The sequence below is a fragment of the Linepithema humile genome, chromosome 8 (genome assembly GCF_040581485.1).
Source record: "Linepithema humile isolate Giens D197 chromosome 8, Lhum_UNIL_v1.0, whole genome shotgun sequence".
Lineage (NCBI taxonomy): Eukaryota > Metazoa > Arthropoda > Insecta > Hymenoptera > Formicidae > Linepithema > Linepithema humile.
The window spans coordinates 4,541,976-4,567,458 of NC_090135.1; the positions used below are offsets into that span (position 1 = coordinate 4,541,976).

General features: G+C 37.4%; 1 pseudogene; it reads right to left on the reverse strand.

The window, feature by feature from the left end:
• Positions 1 to 717: 717 nt before the first annotated feature.
• LOC105670095 (uncharacterized) lies at positions 718 to 23,012 on the reverse strand (annotated as a pseudogene).
• Positions 23,013 to 25,483: the final 2,471 nt, after the last annotated feature.

Below are 25,483 nucleotides of genomic sequence, written 5' to 3' on the forward strand. Positions count from 1 at the left end.
CAGTTTTGACAATATTCAGTCAAAACCAAAAAAACCGTTTTAGCTTCTAGTTGTTTCAACCCTAAACGTGCGAGAAAGCACATAAAAAAAAATACGTGTCTCTTATTTTGAGCTACTTTACAACATATTTAAAGCTCGTCAAAATCGGAGGGGGACACTTGGGTCCCTTTCCTTGTCAGTATTATTCTTACGGTTCTGGATGTAAACGCTCGACAGAAGGCCGAGGCGAGAAATACGCGATAGGCTAACTTCAAGACTTCAACGCTCGGTACAGCAACACATAAACCGACGCGAAATTGTTACTCACAAAAAGACATTATTTAACGCAAAACGACTGTCGGCTCGGCAGCCCCGAGGGGGATAGCATGGTAAAATCTTAATTTACAGAAGCGGTAGTCAGCGGGGCCCGGCCAAACTCTAACCTCACATGATAGCGCGAGACATCTCGAGATAAGCTATTTTCGTTACGCAAAATATGCGGGTTCTTAATTCCGCGAGGCTCGGGCCGCCTGCTGATACCGCTCTTACCGCGAAGTCGAAGTGGTGGCCTTACAAATCGCTGGTACGCCCGTAGTGGTCCTCGAGGTTCCGCTCAGGTTGCCGACTCGCCGAACAGTGACAACAGCGAGGCTCGCCGGACAGCGGTGACATTCCGCGCATCGTCCTGCGCATGTAGATCCGCGCTATCGATTAGCGCTTCTTGATCCTTCGATATATCTAGCGATCTCGATCCTCGCGTCGCTCCTCGATATTTCGGCCCTCGGTGACGTTTTTCCAAGGTGACCCCGGCCTTTCTCTTTTGGCAGCTGCCGTTAACGCCCTTCGTGGCCTTCTCCGTTTCCGGATCCGAACCTTCTTTGAATCGGTCGGGAACTGGCCAGGTTCCGACCGGATTCTTCTTTCCTGGCTCGTTACAACAGCTCCTTGTTCGGGTACTCCACCCCGGGTCTTCGGCGTGTGAGAGCGCGCTTCCCTCTCGGGCGTCATCTTTCTCGGTGCGTTCACCGGCCTCGATATGCTCCGTATCTGAAATCGTAACTGCGGTAGCGACTGTGTCTGGAATCGGATGATATTTGCAAGGTTGTTTTTACTTGCCCTTATCCTGGGTCCGTCTGCACGCCGTCCAGGCCTCCGTCGTCCTGCCTGCTGAGTCCCTCGCAGGTCCCACGAAGGCTGCTCCACGGTAATTCACAATATGGGAGTTTGGCCACTCACCACGACTCGCTTAATTCGCTACAACGCAAAATCTAAAGTCTCCAAAAGAGAATTAAGAGGGAGAGGTCGTTGCCCCCCCGCGGTGGGGTGTCCGACCTCAAATTTCCCTCCTCGATCGGGTTTTCTCGCCCTTGTGACGGACTTCAAAAATGTCACGTCACAAGATAAAGAGGAAGAAGGTGAGCTATGGACGCAAATCTTAAAGTTATATGTACTACAGATGGATGTATTCCATATGAATATAAAAAAAATGCAGTCGAATTTTGGAAAAGCAGTACAACAAGGCCAAGAACATTAGAAGGAGTAAAACAAAGATTTCGGAAAGTATATTTATTACGTCAATTACGACGATGGGAAATTCAAGTGAATCAAGGTGGCAGTAGATTCGAAAAATTAAAACAAATTTCGGAATATACATTAAATAATTTTCACAGCTCTTGAAAATAGAATTATTGTTCACAACGCTGATTTAGCTTGATGGGCTATTCGGGCACAAGAAAATTTAAATGTACCAGAATTTACAGCTTCATCGCGATGGATACAAAAATTTAAAATAATACATAATATTGTATCTCGTAAAATAACAAAATTTATAAGAAAAACATCTATAATGTCTAACGTCGATTTTGAAGAAAAATGTAACACATTTATTGAAAACGTTAAATATCAAATAATAGAATATGGAGTTGAAAATATTTACAACAGTGATCAAAGCGGATTCCAATTAGAACTTCATGCCGGTCGTACTAGGTGCGCAACTAAGTTTCCGGGTTTTACACATGGATGGCGCTAACGATACATGTAGTCGATATACATGTCTAAAGTTGTGTTTTTTTATTAACTTGGACATCTGTCAACAATAACCAGTCATAATACCAACAGATATCGCAACGCAAAAATATTTTTTCTAACAAGAAAGATGTCGAGTTTTGTGCCAAATAAACAGCATTTGCGGGAAGCTTTGCTTTTCTGCTTCAACTTGAAACAAAATGCAGCTGAAGCACGTCGTTTGCTTGAAAAAGCCTACGGCGAACATGCACCATCGAAAACTACCTGTGAAGATTGGTTTAAACGCTTCAGAAGTGGCGATTTCGACACTGAGGACAAGGAGCGCTCCGGAAGACCAAAAACATTTGAGGACGCCGATCTGCAAACGTTATTGGATGAAGATGATACACAAACACAAGATCAACTTGCGGAGGCATTAAACATGACTCGCCAAGGTATTTCCAAACGTTTACATGCCATGGGAAAAATTCAAAAAGAAGGAAAATGGGTGCCGCATGAGTTGACTGAGAGACAGATGGAATATCGAAGAGCCACTTCCGAAATTTTGCTTTTGCGGCATGAAAGAAAGAGTTTCTTGCATCGAATTGTTACTGGCGATGAGAAGTGGATATATTTCGAGAATCCCAAACGCAAAAAATCGTGGCTTTTACCTGGCGAAGCATCAACATCGACGGCACGGCCAAATCGCTTCGGAAAGAAGACAATGCTTTGCATTTGGTGGGACCAGAAAGGAATCGTGTACTATGAGCTGCTGAAACCGGGCGAAACTGTCAATGGGGATCGCTATCGACAACAATTGATAAATTTGAACCATGCATTGCTCGAAAAACGGCCAGAATGGGACACGAGACACGAACGAGTGATATTGCAGCACGACAACGCTCCGTGCCATCGCACTTCCATCGTCCAGGACACCATCAAAACGCTGAAATGGGATCTGCTACCGCACCCGCCGTATTCACCAGACCTGGCCCCTTCCGATTATCACTTGTTCCGGTCGATGGCGCATGGCTTGGCTGGGCTACACTTGGCCAATTTCGAAGAAGTGCGAAACTGGTTGGATGAATGGTTTCGATTCAAAGACGCATCGTTTTATTGTCGCGGTATTCATGTATTGCCAGAGAGATGGCAAAAATGTGTAGCTAGCGAGGGACGATACTTTGAATAAATCGTTTTTTGTATTTCTCTTGAAATTTTCCATTTTGCATTGATAAAAAAAACCCGGAAACTTAGTTGCGCACCTAGTACATTGGCATATAAAGAAACAAAAAAGATTGAATCTGCAGTACAATCCGTATCGGCAACTACGTATAGCTATACTATACAACCTACTGTTTCAGCCGATGGTAGATTATTATCGCCTCTTTTTATTGTACTAAAAGAAGTTAGTGTAACATTTGGTCCCAGAGTGCAAGAAACAATGTTTAAGGCGCCTAATATTTTTGTTACGGCTTCGAAATCCGGAAAATTAACAGCGCATCATTTTAAAATTTGGTTGCAAGACGTACTTTTTCCAAATGTAAGTCCAAAATCTGTTTTACTACTAGATTCATGGACTAAACTTTGGTCATTGTCCAAATATTATTCAAGAATCTAAACCAGAATCTACAGAAGATATTATTTTGTTGACTATATCAGCTGGAACAACAGGAAAAATACAACCATTGGATGTATATGGTTTTCGTTTGTGGAAGAATTTTATTAGACACTTTTCTGATACTGTAATGCTTTTAGGTCTGGAAGTCAATCTGCATGGAAGAAACACCATTTTAAAATTACAGTCATTGACTCATAATCAATTTTCATCGCCAAGATTCAGAAATTTATTGAAATACGCATGGTATAAAAGTGGGTACGTAATAAATAAGCCCGAAGAATTCGAAACACCAGTGGAATTTTGTTTCCATAAACAGTCAAAACCAACATGCGATATTTGTGTCGCACCTGCAATAATTACTTGCGCATGGTGCAAAAAGTCACTTTGTATAAATCACTTTTTTCACGAACATCACCTTTGTGATACGTTTGTTCCATAAATTCATCTGTTTTTAATATATGTTAATATATGTATTATATTCAATATATGTAGTATGTTATTGTTGAAGGTAAAGTTGTAATTGTTTCGACATATATTATTATAAAAAAAATAAAATAATAAACAAACAAATGTTTCTAGTATTGATTAATAGAAAAACCTGAAATTAATTGGAATTTTTTGCATTACCATTGAAAAACAATGAATTGCATTTTAAGGATGTTTAGTACCTATTTTTAAAATGTTAGGAATTTAACAAAAATTTTACAGATTGTTCTTACATATGTTCGTAGACTTGTGACAAAATTTGGGATCGATTTACTGAAGCAATCAAAAGTTATAAGGATTTGCAATTTACCCGTAACTTTATGGAAAACATATAATTATGTTGATTTAAATGGTTAAATTGATAGAAAAAATGATAGGAATTAGTTCAAAATTTGAGAAAATGTACCTTAGATATAGAAGAAATATTTAAATAATTTTGATCAAGTACTGAATGATTCCAAAGATATTGAATATAATTCATCTATTATCCAAATTGATGCGTGATTCACTGTGAAAACGTGGCAACATCGCACTGTTATGTCTAAACGGCGTACATGTGTTACGCAGCACATATACGCAATTCTCTAATATTGTATAAGTTGAGAGTTGAGACCTCGTTCACACTGACATTAAAAAATAGTATACAGAAAATAAAATTTACCAAAATTAGAATTTGTTCATTATAGTAATATCAAGCCATTTATTACAACTAAATGTCAAGAAATTTCACACAAATTGCACATTTAAAAAGATTTATATTTATAATTACAAATACTACATAGGAGATAGGTTCATAACGATAATTTATTAATATATAATGATTTCTTATTAATAATATATTCTTATTTATATATCTATATTTATGTTGCAAAGTATAAATTTCAAAAATAAAAGAACTAAAAAATAAAATATAATAAAAAGAATTCAAAAATAAAAAACTAAACGAAACAATCTTTTAAACAAAATATTGCAAACAATCAATCAATCTAAAGAAGAAGAATAAATCAATGAAACCAGTCGATTATTTTTTGAATGCTAGCTTTTTGTATTTGTTGTAATTCTTTATTTTTTATTTTTTCTTCGATGAATTTTTTTACGGTTCCCGCACCTGCAGCCTCATATTTATTTTTTAAAATATCCAAAGTTATTCCGGCCACTGCTAATTTTTGCCGAATCGATAAACCCACAATATTTTATATTGGCAGCAAGGTTTGCAAATTTTCTTTGATTTTAATTGCTAGTTTCCAATGGTTAGTCTGTTTTGAAAACGAAATTGCAGTTTCCAACAAAGTGTTATTGCTTATTTTTAATTTTTTCAATATTTTGTGAAGAATTGCACAATCATTAACTGTATTATGTGCTCCAATTTTTGAGATATTTAATGCATCGGCTAATCCACTGAGCGTACATGAATCTTTACCTTTTCTACCTGTTATTTTTCTTATAATCGATAAGGTATCTATAAAGCCATAAATTATCATTGAAAAATCATCAATTAAGTTGTTTTTAGTGATTGCTCTGAACAATCTGGGGCCATCAAAAGTAAGATTATGCGTTGCTATACAAATTTTTTTTCCGAATAATTGCAACCAAATATGGAAATCTCACAATGCTATTCTAATGGGAACTGATGATACTTTTATGCCATTATGCATAAGATCGCCGTAGCAATTGACTAGACCATGAACTTCAGTAGCCTTTGGTGAAATTTGTTGAATCGGATTGATATAAGTTGTGAAAGTACTTTTGTTACATTTGGCGGCAATTTGTAAAATATCACAGTCAGCTTGAAACCCAGAAGTTTCTAGATCAAGGAGGATAATAGGAGTTTCATAAAGATCTTCTTCTTCAGGATCGGAATTATTTTCTTCATTTATTAGAACAGCAGGTTCAGTCAAAAGAGCACAATTAGTCTCATAAGTGATACCTTCCGTATTCTCTTTTCTATGTCGTATAACAGAACAAAGTTTTTTTAATTGTATACGTCTTTTTTTATATTCAGGTGTTTTTATCAATTTGCGTCTCCTCAGCAAAAATAATACATCTCAATTTAAAGAGGGAGGAACCAAATTTTTTATAATCCCATATGTCAACAATATTTCCGAAAAACTTACGTCCATTTCTAAAAAATACAATTTTAATACTGCCTACTATTGTAATAACCGATTAGACAAATTTATAAAAACTGGCAAAGACTTTCTTGATCCTATGCAACAAAGCGGAGTTGTTTATAAAATTTCGTGTCATGATTGTGATGCCTCTTATGTAGGCCAAACAAAGAGACAACTTCGAACTAGAATCAAAGAGCATCGCAGTGACATTAATAAAAGATCTGGTTCTCCTTCTACCATTTCGAGCCATAGATTAGAACACAATCATGATTTTGAATGGGATCAAATCGAGGTTTTAGATAGAGAACCATCTTATAGCAAAAGGTTAATTTCAGAAATGTTACACATAAAAAAACAACAGAATAGCCTTAATAAACAAAGTGACACGGATTTCCTTCCTAACTCTTATCTACCCATCCTTCGCAAATTTCCCTCCTTTTAGACTCTTTCCAGATCCCCCTCCTTTTCTCCACTCTTCCATATTCCTTACTTCCCTTCCCTTTTCCTCTAATAGATCGGCCCCTTGTCCTTCTACCAAAATCTTTTCTCATTTCAATTTCATCATTCATTCATCTGACATATATCCGAATGGACATATCAAAGTTTTATTCTATCCTTAAAGACTTCAACTTTCTAATGGGACACCAAAACATTTTATCAAACCTTTTAATCTTTGGACTTTCTTATTTTCAACTGTTATTAAGATCAAAGGTAAATGTTGCTCTGTTTTCTTGCATTTTATGTGACTAACGTCTTTCCATTCATGTTGTTGGGTTAAATTCGTTTCACATTTTTATAATAGTCTCTATTTTATTTCTTTTATTCATATTTCTCATAGATTGACTGATCACTCGTCGGCTTCTCATTTTTTGCAATCCGTTAAACATAAGGAAAGGGTGGCAAAAAGAAAAATGTCTTCCAAGCGTTGCTGTGCATGTCGCATACTAGAACACATTGATTTATAATTGGTTCGAATTTGAAGACACATTTACTTATACATTTTATTATATCATGGACATTCAAGTAAGATCTCCTAACCTGCATTTCTTATACGATGACTTTGCGTTTGCGGTATTATTTTATTACTATTTATTTTAATTTACATTTTATATTTTATTTTATTTTATTTTACAACGAGCGTTCAAAAATTTTTCCAACCGATATGCGTTAGCCTTACGGAACATACTTGTTTTATTATTTCATGTTTCCTCTGTAACGTTTGTTTACTTGCTTTGATATTATCACTGAAGATGGCCGAAATAAATGTGCCGAAACGTTTGAATTGACATTTTAGTTATTATTATTTATTGAGCATCTAACACCCGGATCTGGGTCAATATAGCCAATTTATTTTTTAATAATTATTTTAAGAGTTCAACAGAAACATTTCAATATTTTATTAGCAAATATTTGAAAATTGTTAACACTTTGTAAATTTTATCATATAAATATTCACATTTGCAGTATTGAAACATATATTACAATTTCATTATTTAAGTTTGTATCATAATAAATTTGTGAATAATGCTTTTTATATTATCCTAGAATTGTACTTACATTTATAAATTTCAGTTACAATTTCTTGACAATTTTTGAGGTTTTCACAATTAAATATAAAAAATAAATTTCTTTATAGTATTTCTTTTGTAAATAATGCATATAAACAGTAAATATTATTTTAAAAATAATTTTTAAATATGTACTATTTTTTCTTTTATTTTACTACTTTACAAATGATGTTTTTTGTGTATATCCCCAAATTATATTTTATTTTCATTGATATTACAGTCTAAATACGAGTACAAAGCAATTTGTATTACAAATGCATCTGTTGCAGCGATATTTAACATTATAAACGTTAAATATCAAGCGCTATAATTTGCAATATATGTAATTTATAGCGCCTTTCTAATTTACTTTTCAATTTTTATTACGCAATTTCCAGTGCTATCAATATTTTACAAAATAAAAGTATTTTTTCGATAAAAACTCAAAGCATTTCTATATTAAAGGAGCGAGAGAGAAAACACTAAAGCGTGCGAGAGAGACAGCTACTGTTTGACGATGAGATCATCATTGCCCCTCTTGCCGCTCGCCCCGCTCAGCATTTGCCCCTCTTGCCGCTCGCCCCGCTCAACATTAGCCCCTCTTGCCCCTCGTCCCTCTTTGCGCATGAGGTAACCTTCTCTCTATAGATCTTGAGCACTGAGAACTGTATAGCGCCTCTATCCCAAAATCCCGGAACTAATCTACAGCTTTTTTTTATCTTATTCTTCTATATTGCACGCATGCTTTGCATAAATCTGGAAAAGTATGGCATTTTGAAAATAAGTCTCTAAGCTCTATTTTTTTGGTTGTCTATTATTGTTTCATACGCTCTTCTTCGGCACACACTCTTGTTTTGCAGATTGAAACAGTATAATTTTGATATAAAAGATATAATTCTTTGAGGTGACATTGTCGGTAAATTTTCAAAAATTTTTTTTTATTTTTTGGTTTAAATTTCACTAACCACCGAAAGATTAGCATGTGTACTTTACTTACACCAAAGGATTTGTAATTCTACCAAAGCAATAAAAAATGCCATACTTTCCAGAAAATTGGAAGTTTGGTCGGTAACAATATGACTTCAGCATCCTCTTAAGTCAGAGGATAATCAGCGGATGCAATTTCGAGAGGTCAATTGCCTCGAGTTTTCCTGAGAAATCAGACGTGGTTTACGGGACCTTCCTGGTTAGCGGATGAGGAAGTTAAATGGCCCAATCAAAATCACACAAATAAGTGAGATATTCGAATTAAAGAAAAACATTTGTTTGATAACTAACGACGGTGGTTCCACAATTCTAAATAAATACTTGTCTTATTCAAAATTATTAAGAATCGTGGCGTATTGTCTTCGCGTTTTATCCACAAACAAATATACTCACTCAAAAAAATAATCTTGCAATAATAGTTAAAATTTTCTAGGTGTAAAAAATTAACTAAAACAGATAAATGATTAGCAACTGTTGTGATATTACATATGTAATTACTTAATCAGTTTAGATGACAGAAACAGAATATATATCTGTATTGTTTGTGAACTTTAAAAAAAAAGTTTCTCTAAAGCGCCTATCTATATAAGATCAATCACGTGTTAGATCATGCAATGAATAACATTTAGTAATGGTACCTAAATTTTTCAGAAGCTATTGCTAGAACATTACTGCTATAAATTCTGTATGTGACAAACAATGTTTTCACAGATACGAAAAATAGCGATACATTCTTGTTGCGATATCTAGAAATCTAACTACGTCAGCGAAATATTTTTTTAAGTGCTGGATCGTTGATCACGGAAGAAATAAATAGAGCGGAAATACGAGTACTAAAGATTCTTCAAAATACACGGTTTTATGACGAAATAAAGAAATTAGCAGACAAGGTCTCGGCGAATAAAAGTAAATTAGCGAATTTAAATCCGTTTTTAGACGAAAATGGTTTAATACGCGTAGGAGGGCAATTACAAAGATCAGAGCTGTCGTTCGGTCAAAAACATCCAATACTATTTCCAAACCGGCATTCTTTAACAGACTGTATAATTTGCGAGATTCATGAAATGCATTATCACGCAGGTATCCAAATTACGTTATACATACTACGTCAGAAATTTTGGATATCGGATGGTCGGAATCAGGTGAGAAAAGTTGTACGCACATGCGTGCATTATTTCCGATTCAATGCTAACACAGTTAAATATAAAATGGGAAATCTTCCAGTGGCGCGCGTATGTGGAACTACACCATTCACTAATACAAGCATAGATTTTTGCGGTCCATTTTTCATCAAAGAAAAGAAACCGCAATCGAGCGCGAATTAAAATATATATATGCGTGTTTATTTGTATGTCGATAAAGGCAATACACCTCGAAGTCATAAGCGACTTATCATCCGAAGGCTTCTTAGCGGCGTTACGTAGATTTACAGCGAGACGGGGTTTACTGGAACATACCCTGATAGCACAGAAAGTTTCAGTTATGTTGCAGAAACGTTTCAATGTCTCAATTGTGTATTATCACATTTGTAATGTTTCTGAGACCATCTTTTTTGAAACATTGCAATTGCAATATTTCTGCAACCATCTTGATTAAAACCTTACATTTGAAATGGTCCCAATGTAGTATTTTGTAACATTACAAATGTAAAGTTTCTGAAAGGTTTATGAGACCTCTCAACTAATAAATGCGCGCGCATCATATCCCGGCGGCGCGAATTTGCGCAAACTGGTCGTCGCGCACCGCGACATATCTAGCTTTATCTCGCGGTTGCTACGCGATCATACTTTGTGACGTGACGCTTTTCGAGCGCCGTCACAAGGGCGATGGCCCGGCCGAGGGAGCAAAGAGTCCTGGTATTGCTCCTCGCGTGGAGAGAGCAACCCGCGAGACTCCACAAGTTGTACGCGTTGTTTGTATTGTCATTCCCGTTTTATGTCATTAATATCGTTTTTAAAGTGTAAGGCGAGACCCCGTGCGGGCGGCGTTGCGTGTTTTGTGCCTCAGGGCGAAGATGCAGCATCGCCAGGAAGACCGGACGCCGAGGGATCATCGACGGGTGTCACGCGTCAGTGACCCCACGGCATAAGGTCAGGTACCGCGATCCCGTCGCCTCCGCCATCCAAGCCCTATCTAACTCCGCTTTGGTTTCAGCCACAGAGTCTAAGAAACGCAGAAACACGCAGCAGCGGACCTCGCCCGGCTGCAGACGGCTCCGAGGACCCCGAAGATGCTGCACCCGGAAGAACCGGAGTATGGCCCGGCCAGCCTAACCAGTCTCTTCCGAAAACATTGACTCATTGCCACGTTAACGGCCGAAAGATTTGAGGAAACCACAGAGAGCGGAGGGGGGGGGGCGCCCTGGATGAACTGTGGGCGGTTCTCAGGGGCCCCCCTTTTCGGAAAATCGGCAGGATGCGCAGGAAGGCGACGCGGACTTGGAGAGGACCTACGTGCAGAGCCGAGAAGAGCCACTGTTCGGTGTGCCGCAAGTGCGTGAGGATGACACCCGGGACTCAGCCCGACGACACCGAAGACGCCGAAGACGTCCACTCGTTGTAAGCCGTCTCTCGGGTAGCCGTAGAGTTCCGTCCGGTTATGGCTGGTAGCGTGAGTTATTTCTGTATTTTGTGTCTCTCACACAATTAACCATAGTTTTGATACCGTGAGCGCTCAATTACGCTCAATTACCGCATGTCCAGCCGGCTCCGGATAGCGCGTAAAAAGTCTCTCCGACTTGCGGGAATTAAGTGCCGACAGTCTCTTCTCGTTACCGTTTCGTTTGTCGTTCGTCTTGTTACCGTACCGTTCTACCGTTACCGTTCTTTCGAAGATACCGATTGCTACCGTCGTTCCGTTACCGTTTCTTTTGAAAGTACCGATTATTACCGTCTTTTGGTCGCGTTAGCACCGTACCGTGGGTGAATGTTCGCGGGCGGATTTTGATTCGGGAACGTTCTCCGCGAGACTGCTGTTACCGCAAAGTTAGCGTCTCGGCGAGAAGCGTGAGAGCCCGCGAAAAATAGCCGACCCGCGACATATCCTTTCTGGTCGTTAGGCTACCGTCGTTTAAAGTCTATTTATTTGGCCTTCACCGGCCGTATCGGATGATCAAAATATAAGTCCTTCGTTGGCTGTATATAGTCGGATCAGCGGCGAATTATCGTAATCACGTTCCCGAGATTTGATGTAGGCATCGAACTCGATTCTTGTTACCGAATTTATAGGGCGAAGGACCCTACCATCGTATCAACCTATTTCCGCCGTATCGGCTCCGGCCGAATAGTTTAAGCATCTTTACCCTTGTAAACTAAATCACTGAAATACATCATTGTTAACTGTTAATTATTGAGTTATCCTTGCGTTAGCCTCTCACTCCAGATATCTAACGTTAAGTAAAAGAACTGCGCCCCTCTGCCATATACTGAGCGGGGAGCGGCCGAGCAATTTTGTGAACTGTTAAAGTTACCGATACCGCGGTGCGATTATTCGCACCTGGCGCCCATTTCCGGTTACCGATATCGCGTGAGTTACCTTGCTCCCGAATTTTGTGGAGTACCGCGAGTTACCGAATCGTGCAGTTATTGCCGATTTCGCGAGTTACCTTGCTCCCGACGAGCGTGGAGTACCGCGAGTTACCGAATCGTGCAGTTATTGCCGATTTCGCGAGTTGCCTTGCTCCCGACGAGCGTGGAGTACCGCGAGTTACCGAATCGAGCATCTGCTTCCGATACCGTAAGTTACCGAATCGAGCATTTATTGCCGATACCGCAAGCTACCGATTTCCATTGGGCGTGCTCCCTCGGATCTGGCGTGATTCCGAGGCCAGTTCACGTCGCAACTTGTTTGCGCGGTATTTGGCGAGACTCAGCGAGACAGCGAGACATTACCGTGGATCTCACCGTTTGTGATTCTTACACACGTGGAATCTGTTGAACAGATCAGCATCAACAAATCTATTTGTCTCACGTAAAAGGTATGTACAATACTTATAATTATTATATAAAAATTGTAAAGGCCGCTCTACATAAGACGCAAGACGCGGAGTTCGCAGATCGCGGTTAGACGCAGCGTGACATATTTCCAATCTTGCTGCGTTAACGCAGGACAAAATTGTTTGCGATGCACTTCGTACAATCTCGTATCGAATAGAAACGTAATATTATGTATGTATGGAGACTACAATAGACTCAAAAATCTTGTGGCCAGCGTTCGTTCCCAGCGACCTGCGACTTGCATTCTGCATCCTGCGTCTTATGTAGAAGGGCTTTAAGGTAAAATATCGATGGCTTGTTATATCTAATAATAAAAGTTGTGACTTGATCGGCACGATAAGAAAATACACACGTATTTTCTGTGTCCGGAAATTAGATAGGTTTATAACCTAGCAAATAATGCAAACACTGATTATAGTACTATTTATATTATGTTTGTTACAGAGGAGTTTGTTATATTTGCTGACAGCTATAGTCGAACAATAAGCATAGTATAGCTATAGTTGTACAAGAAGCAGTAAATATAATTACATTTTCTCATAATGGACAAAAAACGGAAAAGATTTTTGTCTCTTTCAAAACGGTATGTTCGTCGAATTATTAAAAAAAAATACGTCTGTAGATTTAGATACGATTTTTGCACCAGGATGTTCTCATCAATCATTTTCCGATAGTAATAATAGTGCTGAAATAATAGCTCAAAATCAAAATGATAGCGACGATGGAAATTTAAACAATGATGTTGCGCCTAATTATGTTGCTGTGCCTCATGTTATTAATTATATTAAAAAAAAGTTTTCCTCATAAAAAAACCTTTCCAAAAAATTGTTTTTTTAAAAAAAGTTTTCCTCATAAAAAACCTTTTCAAAGAACTGTACTTTCAAAAATATATTATATTAAAAAAAAGTTTTTCTCACAAAAAACCTTTCCAAAAAAAGTTGTATATATCATAAAAAACTTTCCAAAAAGATTGTATTTCAAAAAATATATTATAAAAAAATCTTTTTAAAAAAATTATATATATTTATTATAAAAAATCTTTCCAAAAAAATTGTACTTTTAAAAAAAGTTGTATATATTAAATAAAAATTTGCTACATATTCTGTCTATAAAAGAGGTGATATCAGAAAATGACGCCAAGTTTAAATAAAGAACCTTTCAAAAAAAGTTGCATGTATATCTAATTATTTATTTAAAAATGATATTTATGTTTATATCTAGTTAATTCTTCTTAAGTATACTTTTTAAAATAATTGCATCTGTATCTAGTTATTTTTTTTTATATCTGTATTTAGTTAAATAAAAAAATTTTTCAAATTTAATCAAAATAAAAAAATATTACAAAATTTCGCAAAAAACTTGGCGCTGCTATAAAATAGCCTTAAATTATTGTTAGACATCTTAAAATATTATAGAGCAATGAAGGTTATTTTATAGCAGCGCCAAGTTTTTGGCGAAATTTTGTAATATTTTTTTATTTTGATTACCTTGAAAAATTTTTTTATGCTTAACTAAATACAGATATAAAAAAATAACTAGATACAGATGCAATTATTTTAAAAAGTATACTTAAGAAGAATTAACTAGATATAAACATAAATATCATTTTTAAATAAATAATTAGATATACATGCAACTTTTTTTGAAAGGTTCTTTATTTAAACTTGGCGTCATTTTCTGATATCACCTCTTTTATAGACAGAATATGTAGCAAATTTTTATTTAATATATACAACTTTTTTTAAAAGTACAATTTTTTTGGAAAGATTTTTTATAATAAATATATATAATTTTTTTAAAAAGATTTTTTTATAATATATTTTTTGAAATACAATCTTTTTGGAAAGTTTTTTATGATATATACAACTTTTTTTGGAAAGGTTTTTTGTGAGAAAAACTTTTTTTTAATATAATATATTTTTGAAAGTACAGTTCTTTGAAAAGGTTTTTTATGAGGAAAACTTTTTTTAAAAAAACAATTTTTTGGAAAGGTTTTTTTATGAGGAAAACTTTTTTTTAATATAACAAGGCGTGTACTTGGCGCCCTTTTTTTACCTTTTTTTAAAAAAAAGGTTTTTTTGTGAGATATCATTTCTTTTTTTTAGTAAAAATAATTTTAATAAATATGATTCTTTTTTTTTAGTAAAAATAATGGTAATAATATCCCACCATCACTCCCGTCATATTTTCAATACGACGATCCTCTTTTTGATTATAGAAATCTTAATTTATACAAACCTAATAATTTTTTTTTTATATTTTACAACATAAAATCACACCTCGATCTGTATAAAATCAACACATATATATATATATATATGCGCTGATGGCGCTGAGAAGCCGCGCGGCGCGCACTTACATTTGTTTGACATTTACATAACCTTTCAGTTCAGAAAGTGTTAAAATAAAAAAATAATTATAGTGAATTCGGTCTAACAAATTTGGCCATTTGCACTATGCATACTTAAGAGTACTTATCCAGAGCAGTGTAGTGCGAGTGACTAAATTTGTTAGAAATTCGTATTAAGTGAAATAAGTATATAAGTGTATATATATATATATACATATATATATATATATGTATATATATATATATATATATATACACTTATATACTTATTTCACTTAATACGAATTTCTAACAAATTTAGTCACTCGCACTACACTGCTCTGGATAAGTACTCTTAAGTATGCATAGTGCAAATGGCCAAATTTGTTAGACCGAATTCACTATAATTATTTTTTTATTTTAACACTTTCTGAACTGAAAGGTTATGTAAATGTCAAACAAATGTAAGTGCGCGCCGCGCGGCTTCTCAGCGCCATCAGCGCACCTAACGTCAGAAACTTGCAGATTCCACCATCTGCACAAAGTATACTTTCTGTCCACTAATTAACTAACTACAGAATACTGAGAGTGTACACTTCTGCACTTTAAGATCGAAAAAAATTTTTTTTATGAAGAGTACTATTATTGATGATATACACTATCTCTATTCGTCTCCACAACACGTTATGTATACATTTTACGACCGATATTAATTATATCAATGTGATTAGTATCATCAAAGCTGCGAGCTGACAGGTCTGAGCGCCGCCATGTTGGAAAAGGACAGACGTCTTTTAGAAAAAGAAAGGAAAGAAAAAAGACGCTCTTATGCGGGAATCGACATTTCACGGGCTGTAGAAAAGGATAACCATGTCGCATTTTGATGCTTCTAGTTGACAAAGGACAAACTTATATATTAGATATATTAGAGAAGGATGACGAACAGACGACGACGACGACGACGACGACGACGACGACGACGACCAAGACTTACATAGATTTCGGCATATTTCGACTTTGGCAAACTTTGGCAATTAATATATTTTTTTAGAAAGCATGTACAAAAAAAGTAAAGATACTTTTATCATGTATATCGCATGTGCTCTATCGATTGAGCCTATTATAAATTCGATCGGTCCACGCATTATTGAGATATGAAAATCTCGACTCCTATCAGCTCATGTGCTCGCGTAAAGATACACGGTCGGTCTTGCGCTGCGCGTGAACTTGGCGCGAGACACTACCGTGTCTCTTGATATAGATTCATTTGACGATGATTTAGAACCAACGTGCAAAGTTGAGGATATACAGTCAAATAGTGAGGTTGAAGTGTTTGAATCAGAAAGTGAATCTGAAAATGATGAGAGAGACAATCAAATTTTAGAAAATTATGAAAAATTTAGAAAATAATTATGTTGTTGGTATGTAAATTCTGGTATATCGCATAAATCTCTCGCCAAATTGTTGATTATTTTACGGAAACGTACAAATTTTCCATTTCCGAAAGATCCTCGAACTTTGTTGAACACTTCCAGAAACGTCGAATGCATTCCTACAGAAATGCAATACTATCATTTTGGTTTAAAGAGAACTCTTAAGATGATGTTAAATAAACATGTACAACTTGTTGGTCCTACTAATATTCTTCGGATTTTTATAAATATTGATGACCTACCAATTGTGAAGTCTAGTAATGCTTCTTTGTGGCCTATATTATGTTCTGATTCTATCACAAAATCTGTTTATATTGTTGGAGCATATTATGGCGAAGTAAAACCTGAAAATAATAATATCTTCTTGCAAAAGTTCGTTGATGAAGCAATTTTTTTAATAAATAATCCATTAAATAATGACGGACAAAGGGTTGAAATTAAGTTGCACGGTTTAATATGTGATGCCCCAGCCAAAGCATTTGCTTTAAATGTTAAAAACCATAACGGTTATAATAGTTGTACAAAGTGCACTATTGAAGGACAGTATATCAATGGCCGAGTATGTTTTCCAACAATAAATACACATTTTGCTTTAAGATCTGATGAAGATTTTATAAATAATAAGTATGAAGATTATCAGATAGAAACAATTTTAAGCAATATTCCTAATTTTAAACCTGTCACAGATGTACCGCTAGATTATATGCATCTAGTGTGTTTAGGAGTTGTTAAAAAACTAATTTTACTTTGGAATCTCGGACCGGCTTCAGTAAAACTTTCTAATAATATGAAGAAAATTATATCAGATGCGTTAGTCAACTTACGAAATACAGTTACATTTTAAACCACTTTGTACGAGTAAATTATTTCATTTTTATAAATTAAATTTCGTGCTGTAAGGTTGGATTTGGGTATATCATTACTGTCAAAAGTTTCTTATTATAATTCAGAAAATTATAAAATTCTCAGAAAAAAACAACAAAAATTCAAAAAATACATTTCTGCAGTCTAGTTGTGAATAAATGATAACATTCTACGCAATTTATATTACTCAAACTATATAAGAAGAGCATATATTCGTCAAAATCAAATTTTAGCAACTTTTTGCTACGATTGTACGTACAAAACATCCTTAATTGTAAGATTTTTATTTATTTATTTCTCTTTCGATATAATCCACTCTTAAAAAAGGCATGAAAGATCGATACTCGAATGTATCGAAAGTATTGTTGACGCTTATCCGCGACGCTGATTGGTTATCTCGATTATTCTGACAGTTTGATAGTTTAAGAGCAAAGATTATTTTGACGGTTATTTAAAATTTTAAAAATTTTATTAAAGGTTTAAAAATTTTATTAAAATATTTAGATTTTATAATTATTAAATTATTATAATAAGTGCACGGGCGCAGCGCGCGCTTGTATTGTTCTAGTATAACTATAAAAGTGTAATATAGAGGAGATGCCTTGGCAACAACTTTAGTGAACTTTGTTCTTTGATCAGAACATTTTTCCAAATACTTCATAACATGCTAATCTTTATTTCTAATTTTATTCATCTTATCAATTACACATGCGCGACAAACATCGATTACACAAGCGGCACAAACGATGCGTTATGCATATATATGCATATATCGCAGCGCGACGCATATAGTGCGACATTGACAGCTCATTTCTGAAAGATGCGATTTCGAAACATAATAAAATCATATATGGTTGTATTCAGCGTAAAAAATGCTACAACTTTTGTCATAGCAAAAATTTTGAAATTCGTAGAAATAATAAGAAAGGGTGAGGGTAAATTAAAAAATATAAAATTTTTTAAAAATCGAGCTACGCGGTTATAAAGCTCATAAAAGACCATGCAACTTTGAAACCGTGTGAGCTTCGGCGGACGCGGAGTAGCTCGCCGGAATCCAGGTTCGGTCGGTTGGGGGTATGTCAACGAAATAAAATGCTTGTTTATAACCAAAGTAAAGAAACAGTGTTTATTGAGAAAGATGTTGATATGATTTGTTTCGAATGATCTGCTTTAATGCTCGTGTGTACATGCGAAGCGTGTGCGGAATGAATTCGAAAGAGTATACAAGGTAGCAAAATATCGGTGCGATCGGTATATTAACAACGGTGAAAGAATTAATAAGTGACAGCGAAATAATTGTTTAAAGCGGCGTGAAATAAATACAAAGCAGCGTAAAAATAAATGCAAAGTATCGGCAATAGCGAAATAATTATTTGAGCACGATGAAATAATTATTTAAAAGCGGTGTAAAATAAATGCGAAGTATCGGCAATAGCGAAATAATTATTTGAGCACGGTGAAATAATTATTTAAAAGCGGTGTAAAATAAAGGCGAAGTATCGGGAATAGCGAAATAATTATTTAAGCACGGTGAAATAATTATTTAAAAGCGGTGTAAAATAAAGGCGAAGTATCGGCAATAGCGAAATAATTATTTGAGCACGATGAAATAATTATTTAAAAGCGGTGTAAAATAAATGCGAAGTATCGGCAATAGCGAAATAATTATTTGAGCACGGTGAAATAATTATTTAAAAGCGGTGTAAAATAAAGGCGAAGTATCGGCAATAGCGAAATAATTATTTGAGCACGATGAAATAATTATTTAAAAGCGGTGTAAAATAAATGCGAAGTATCGGCAATAGCGAAATAATTATTTGAGCACGGTGAAATAATTATTTAAAAGCGGTGTAAAATAAAGGCGAAGTATCGGCAATAGCGAAATAATTATTTGAGCACGATGAAATAATTATTTAAAAGCGGTGTAAAATAAATGCGAAGTATCGGCAATAGCGAAATAATTATTTGAGCACGGTGAAATAATTATTTAAAAGCGGTGTAAAATAAAGGCGAAGTATCGGCAATAGCAAAATAATTATTTAAGCACGGTGAAATAATTATTTAAAAGCGGTATAAAATAAAGGCGAAGTATCGGCAATAGCGAAATAATTATTTGAGCACGGTGAAGAGTAATTATTTAAAAGCGGTGTAAAATAAATGCGATGTATCGGCAATCGTGAAATAATTATTTGAGTAATGGTGAAATAATTATTCTAAAGCGAAACTATAAAGTATGACGTGAGGCGTCCTGGTGCGGTCGGCGAGAGCGCAAGCGCGGGCGATCGTGTCGCAACGGTTGGTACAAGACGGAGCGCTTGTCGGTGAGTGCGTTCGTAACGGTATCGCGAGTCTGTTCGATTGTAGATCGATGCGGACTATTCGGCGGCGCGGATTGGTCGACGCGGTTTTTGTCTGCCGGATGGATTACAATTTTGAAATCCCGGCGAATAAACGCGATATAAGGACTTAGGCTGCCGATTATGCTCGGCGGGAGTACGAGGACGCTCGTACGAAGGCGGAATTTAGAACGGCGACCTGGCTAGGTACGCGGAAATGCCCGCAATACGAAGTTTGGTGGCCTAGAGGAGCCAAGTACGCTCGGCGGGTATACGAATATATTCGTATGCAGGAGTCAAGAATACCGAGGACGCTCGGCGGTACACGAGGATACTTGTGTGCTGGAACAGGCATAGAATCCGAGTATGCTCGGTCTGGACTACGAGGACACTCGTAGAGGGATGTTCGCTGTCTATCAGCGAACGGGATCTGGTGAGAAGACGTACAGCCGGGCCTCTTTTATACCCGGCTGGCAGCCGAATGGTTTCGAATCGGCAAGCATCGGCGGTTTCGGCGGCGAGTCCCTCACAAAACGGAATTTCGGAACGGTCGGGTGTGGGGGATTTTCGGCGGTTGACCGCCGTTGTTACGATAAGAAATTTATCGGCGCTCGATGCGCCCTTGGTGGGCTACGGACGATGGACGGTCCGTAGCCGTAACGATGCAGCTTGCGGGCTGCACCGTTACAACTTTTATTCGAAACATTTTTTGATATCTCTTACAGTTTTGATGATATTCAGTCAAAACCAAAAAAACCGTTTTAGCTTGTAGGGGTTGTTTCAACCCTAAACGTGCGAGAAAGCACATAAAAAAAAATACGTGTCTCTTATTTTAAGCTACTTTACAACATCTTTAAAGCTCGTCAAAATCGGAGGGGGACACTTGGGTCCCTTTCCTTGTTAGTATCTTCTTAAAAGTTGGAGCAAAAAAATTAAATTTGCAAATAAATAGTAGCAAAAAAATAGCAAATAATTTGTGTATTAATGATTTTTTGCTTTGACTTATGTATAATTTTTTTGCTACAATGCCTAGATAGCTTAATATTAAGCTATCTAGTCACTCGTAACTTCTAAATGGTTATAGCAAAAAAATTATTTTTTGTAGCAAAAAATAGCAAAAAATTAGCAAATTAATTTAGTATTAAGTTTTTTGCGTTCTGATGTTTTGGCTTAGATAGCTTAATATACCTAATCAATTATATTATTCTTATCGAATAACTCGCTTTTGCGAATTGCCACGTGATCAGGATCCTTCGCATTCCTCGCGATTTCTGAAAAGTGCGCGAACTTGACATCAACCATACCAGTGACGTTATTCAACGAATGATGCAGTCTACACAATATTCTTCTTATCTCTTTCTGCACCTGTGATGGATTAATATGACTTTATGGACTAAAATATAAAATTAATTGTGTTAATAATAATAAAATATGATTATTTACAAATAATGATTAAACTCTCATTGAGTGAAATAGTTAGATTTATCTATATATATACTGGAAGTGCATTAACTATTAAATATTAAATATCAATTAGGATTTAATTAGTCGTATTATATAACCTGAAATATGGCTAAACTATAAAGAAGGATCTGAGAGTAAAGAAGAACAATTGTGTGTGTTCTCTCCTATACTTTGACGGATCGATTGGAACCAAGGTATCTAAAACATAAAAATATGAATTGTGCTATTAATTAAGCGAATATCCAACTGATGACAATGAACATAAAATTTGGATAAGTAATTATTGAGTGATATAATTAGTTTGAAATAAATTAAACTGACTTACTATTATCGGTAGTTGTTTGACATTTAAATATTAATCGTGGTATAATGAACTGTGTTGAAATTGAACTGAACTTTATCTTAATTTAAATATTAATTAGGATTTAATTAGTTATATTATATAATCTGAAATATGGTTAATTACAAAGAAGAACCTTAGAATGAGGAAGAACAATTGTGTGTGTTTCTCCTATACTTTGATGGGTTGATTGGAATCGAGGTATCTGAAACATAAAAATATGAGTTGTGATACCAGGCATATTATATGGAAATGAGCATAAACATGGAAAAAAACTCTCCGGCCTCGGATACCGGAGAACGGCACGTGGGGGGTATTGTCCCTGTCCCCTGCGAGTCGACATCCTGCGAAGGGCCAACCTCAATGTTTATGGCGAGCACGGGGGCAAAATCAGCTATCACCAGTATTGAGAATTTTGATTCGGAGATAAAGATAATTCGTAGGAGAGATTCTGTCCCAGGATCGATAAGGGGCAGTGAAACGGAGGGTGGTAGTATTTTGCGCTCACTGAGCCTGTCTTCTGCGATGTACTGCCAAACGGAATTTTCTGATATGGAAGGACCAATTAATATCTTGAATATATCCTCTGATGATTCTAAAAAAAAGGACAAACCTAAAGGAAGAAAGAGGAGGAAGAGAGGCTCTCCTAGAGAGGAGGAGATAGAAGAGGAGAAATATGCTTGAAATTTTTCACTAAATAATAAAAAGAGAGTGGTGGAGGAGATGGCTGGTCTAGAGTCGGATAATGCCATTAATGTGAATTTCAAGGTGAGAGATATGACAGAAGAAATTGAATTCATCAGAAAAAAATCATCTAATATAAAGGGCTCGTTTAGTGGCCAAATAAAGGTCTGTCTGGAGGTAATTCGCAGAGCAAGTGCAATTCTTACTAAGAAGGCATCCTCGAAAAAGGACCCTGAGTATTGGAAGGCAAAATATTATAATACAGAAAAGGTTGTTTTTAAAAGTAAGAATAGAATTGAAGAATTGGAAAATAAATTACGAGAAGCAAAAAAAAAATGCTAGAATCAAGGAATCTTTTGATGTCGGAATGAATGAGATAGCTATCTCTGCCGATATAGTTGGTGAGTCTTCTCCTGGATCATGGAGGGGGACTAGAGAAACGTTACCAAGGAGTTGTAAAGAACTAGATAAAATTGAATGTAAATTAACGAATGGAAAATCAAATAATAAAAATAATGACACTAACTTACCTAAGGATAATATAGAGAGGATGGAGATGGACTTGGCGATAGTCCGAACCCTCGATAAACTCGGGGATGGAATGAACCAATTAATCCGTGAGACGAGGCTTCTGAGAGAGGATCTGGGTACAGTTGGTCGTAATGCTGGGGTTGTCGCTCGTAATGATACTGTTGATGGCCCTGTTGATGCTACTGCTTCTGAAAAATAAAAAAAAAAATTATTAGTAAGGAGGGTAGAAACCTGGGTACTGCGGAGTATCCGTAGGCTCGGACTCACCGTGGCCACCCCGAAAACGGAGGCCGTCCTGTTCCATCGCCCGGGAAGAGCCCCGGCAGACCCGCCCAACATCTGGGTCGGAGATGGGGCTATCAGGACCCAACCAGCCATGACCTATCTGGGTGTGAAGCTGGATAGTGAGCTGACATACCTTCCGCACTTCAAATATGCGGCGGAAAAGGCAGACAGGGTAGCCGGAGCTTTGGCGCGACTTATGCCGAACCTCCGAGGCCCCGGGGAGAACAAACGCAGGTTGTACGCTCATGTTCTCCACTCGGTGATACTATACGGAGCTCCAGTCTGGGCCCAGAAACTCTCGGCGTCACCGCGCGCATTGATGCCCTTGCGCAAGGCGCAGCGCACCATAGCGCAAAGGGTAATCGCTGCATACCGTACGGTATCGCATGCGGCCGCTACTCTATTGGCCAGGATCCCGCCCATTCACTTGCTGGCGAACAAGCAGGCCAGCATCTTCTCTCAATTGAGGGAGCATGCGAGGAGAGAAGAGTTAAATCCCGAGATCGAACGGGACATAAGGAAAGAGGAGGAGAGGCGTCTGCGCGAGGAATGGCTCCGCAGTATCGCTGGCCCAGAAACCGCACCTGGGTGGAGGATCCGCGAGGCAATCTTGCCTGTATTTCAGGCCTGGTTAGACCGCACACATGGCCAGACGACGTTCAGACTGACCCAGCTGATAACGGGGCACGGATGCTTCAACGCATACCTCCACCGTATGGGAAAGTCGAACTCGGATGCATGTTTCCACTGCGATGAGGGCCCTGACACGGTTCAACACACTCTGCAAATCTGCAGAGCTTAGTCAGGACCCAGGGAAATTCTCCAGGCATCGATTGGGGAGGATTCAACACTCCCGGAGGTAATCCGGGCAGTCTTGAACTCCCAACAGGCATGGGCCGCGCTGAACACCTTCACGGAGGGCACGATGCGGGCCAAGGAAGAGGAAGAAAGGCGGAGGCAAAGAGAGGAGGCCGCCGCTCGCCGGTTGCTGGACAACTCCGACCTAGATGACGACGATGAGGACTACACCCCTGACGATGAACCCCTCTCGCCGTAAGTAGAAGAAGAGGAGGAAAGGGTGTAGCACACACCTCGCACACCCGCGGGTAACTGCCAACATCACCACCATCAGGGAGCATCGATGAGGACCACGATCTGCGACCCCCCGGGGGGGGGGGGGCTCTCAGATCCACAACGGGTCCCACATTGAGCCGGAAGGGGCGTGGTGAAACCCCTTCCGTGGTAGAAGGAGGAGAATCCCTCTCCCTCCTATCGAGAGAAACAGGCCGCGCACACGATGGCCAGACCAGGAGGGGGTGCGGGAAGCATGCCACTGGCGATACCCCGCCCCTCATCCATTAATGGTTAGGGTAGTGTCACCCGAGGGGTTTTAGTGGGTGCGAGTCCCACATAAACCGTTGCCCTCCCCCGGGGGCACGGGTATACGTAGGCATTTCCCCTCGTTAAAAAAAAAAAAAAAAGGATAGGAACCTAGACAATCTAAATTATAGTAAGGCGGTTAAATCGAGGAAGTTAGCTTTACCGGACCCGGTTGAACCTAAAAAAAGAAAAAAAAGGGGAATAATAAGAAAGTGGAAGGGATGAGAAGCGAACGAAGTGAGGACTCAGTTACTTCAACGGATTTTTCAACCACCAAACGCACGAAGGAAGTAGGATTCAATGAAGAGAGTGAAATGAGAAGCGTTAAAAGGAGAAATATCTTAAACCTTACGTGGAGTGGAAATTATTTGAATAGTGAGATAAACGAAATGGAAAAAGACGATGAAGATTGGTTATTAGTTAGGAAAAAATCAAAAAGGGTTGGAACAAAGTCTGGTTTATCACTGTATAACAGTAATAAATCATCACTATCATCATTTAAAAGGGCTTCTAGCCCTAAGCCTAGTGCTGAAAATAGGAAAAGTGCTGTAAATTATACATCAAACAGGGAATCGATAAGTTCTCTAAAGAAAAAGGTACCGCGTACAGCTGCGGTGTCTATTTTAATAGAAGAAAGCGATCTAACATACGCGGATGTTTTAGGCAAAGCAAGAGAGAGTATCTCTCTTGCTGATATAGGTATTACAAACACTCGTCTTAAACGTGCTGCTAATGGAGGCATACTAATAGAAATTCCCGGTGAAGGGGCGAGCGATAAGGCGGAGTTGTTGTTTAAAAAAGTGAAGGATCTGTTTCGTAATAACAAAGGTGTGATAATAAGGAAACCAGATAAACTATCTCAGCTGAGATTATTTGGGTTAGATGACTCGGTTACGGTTGAGGAGATAATAGGAATTGTTTCCAAGTTTGGTAAATGTTCTCCTTCAGAGATTGCATGTGGATCGATTCGAAATGTCCGTGGGGGGCTTGGTGCGGTATTCCTGAGATGTAGTGGCTGCTGTAAACTTACTGGAAAAAGAGAAAATCAGTATTGGTTGGTCCATAATAAGGGTGGAGCAATGAGGGCAAAGCCTATGCAATGTTTTCGTT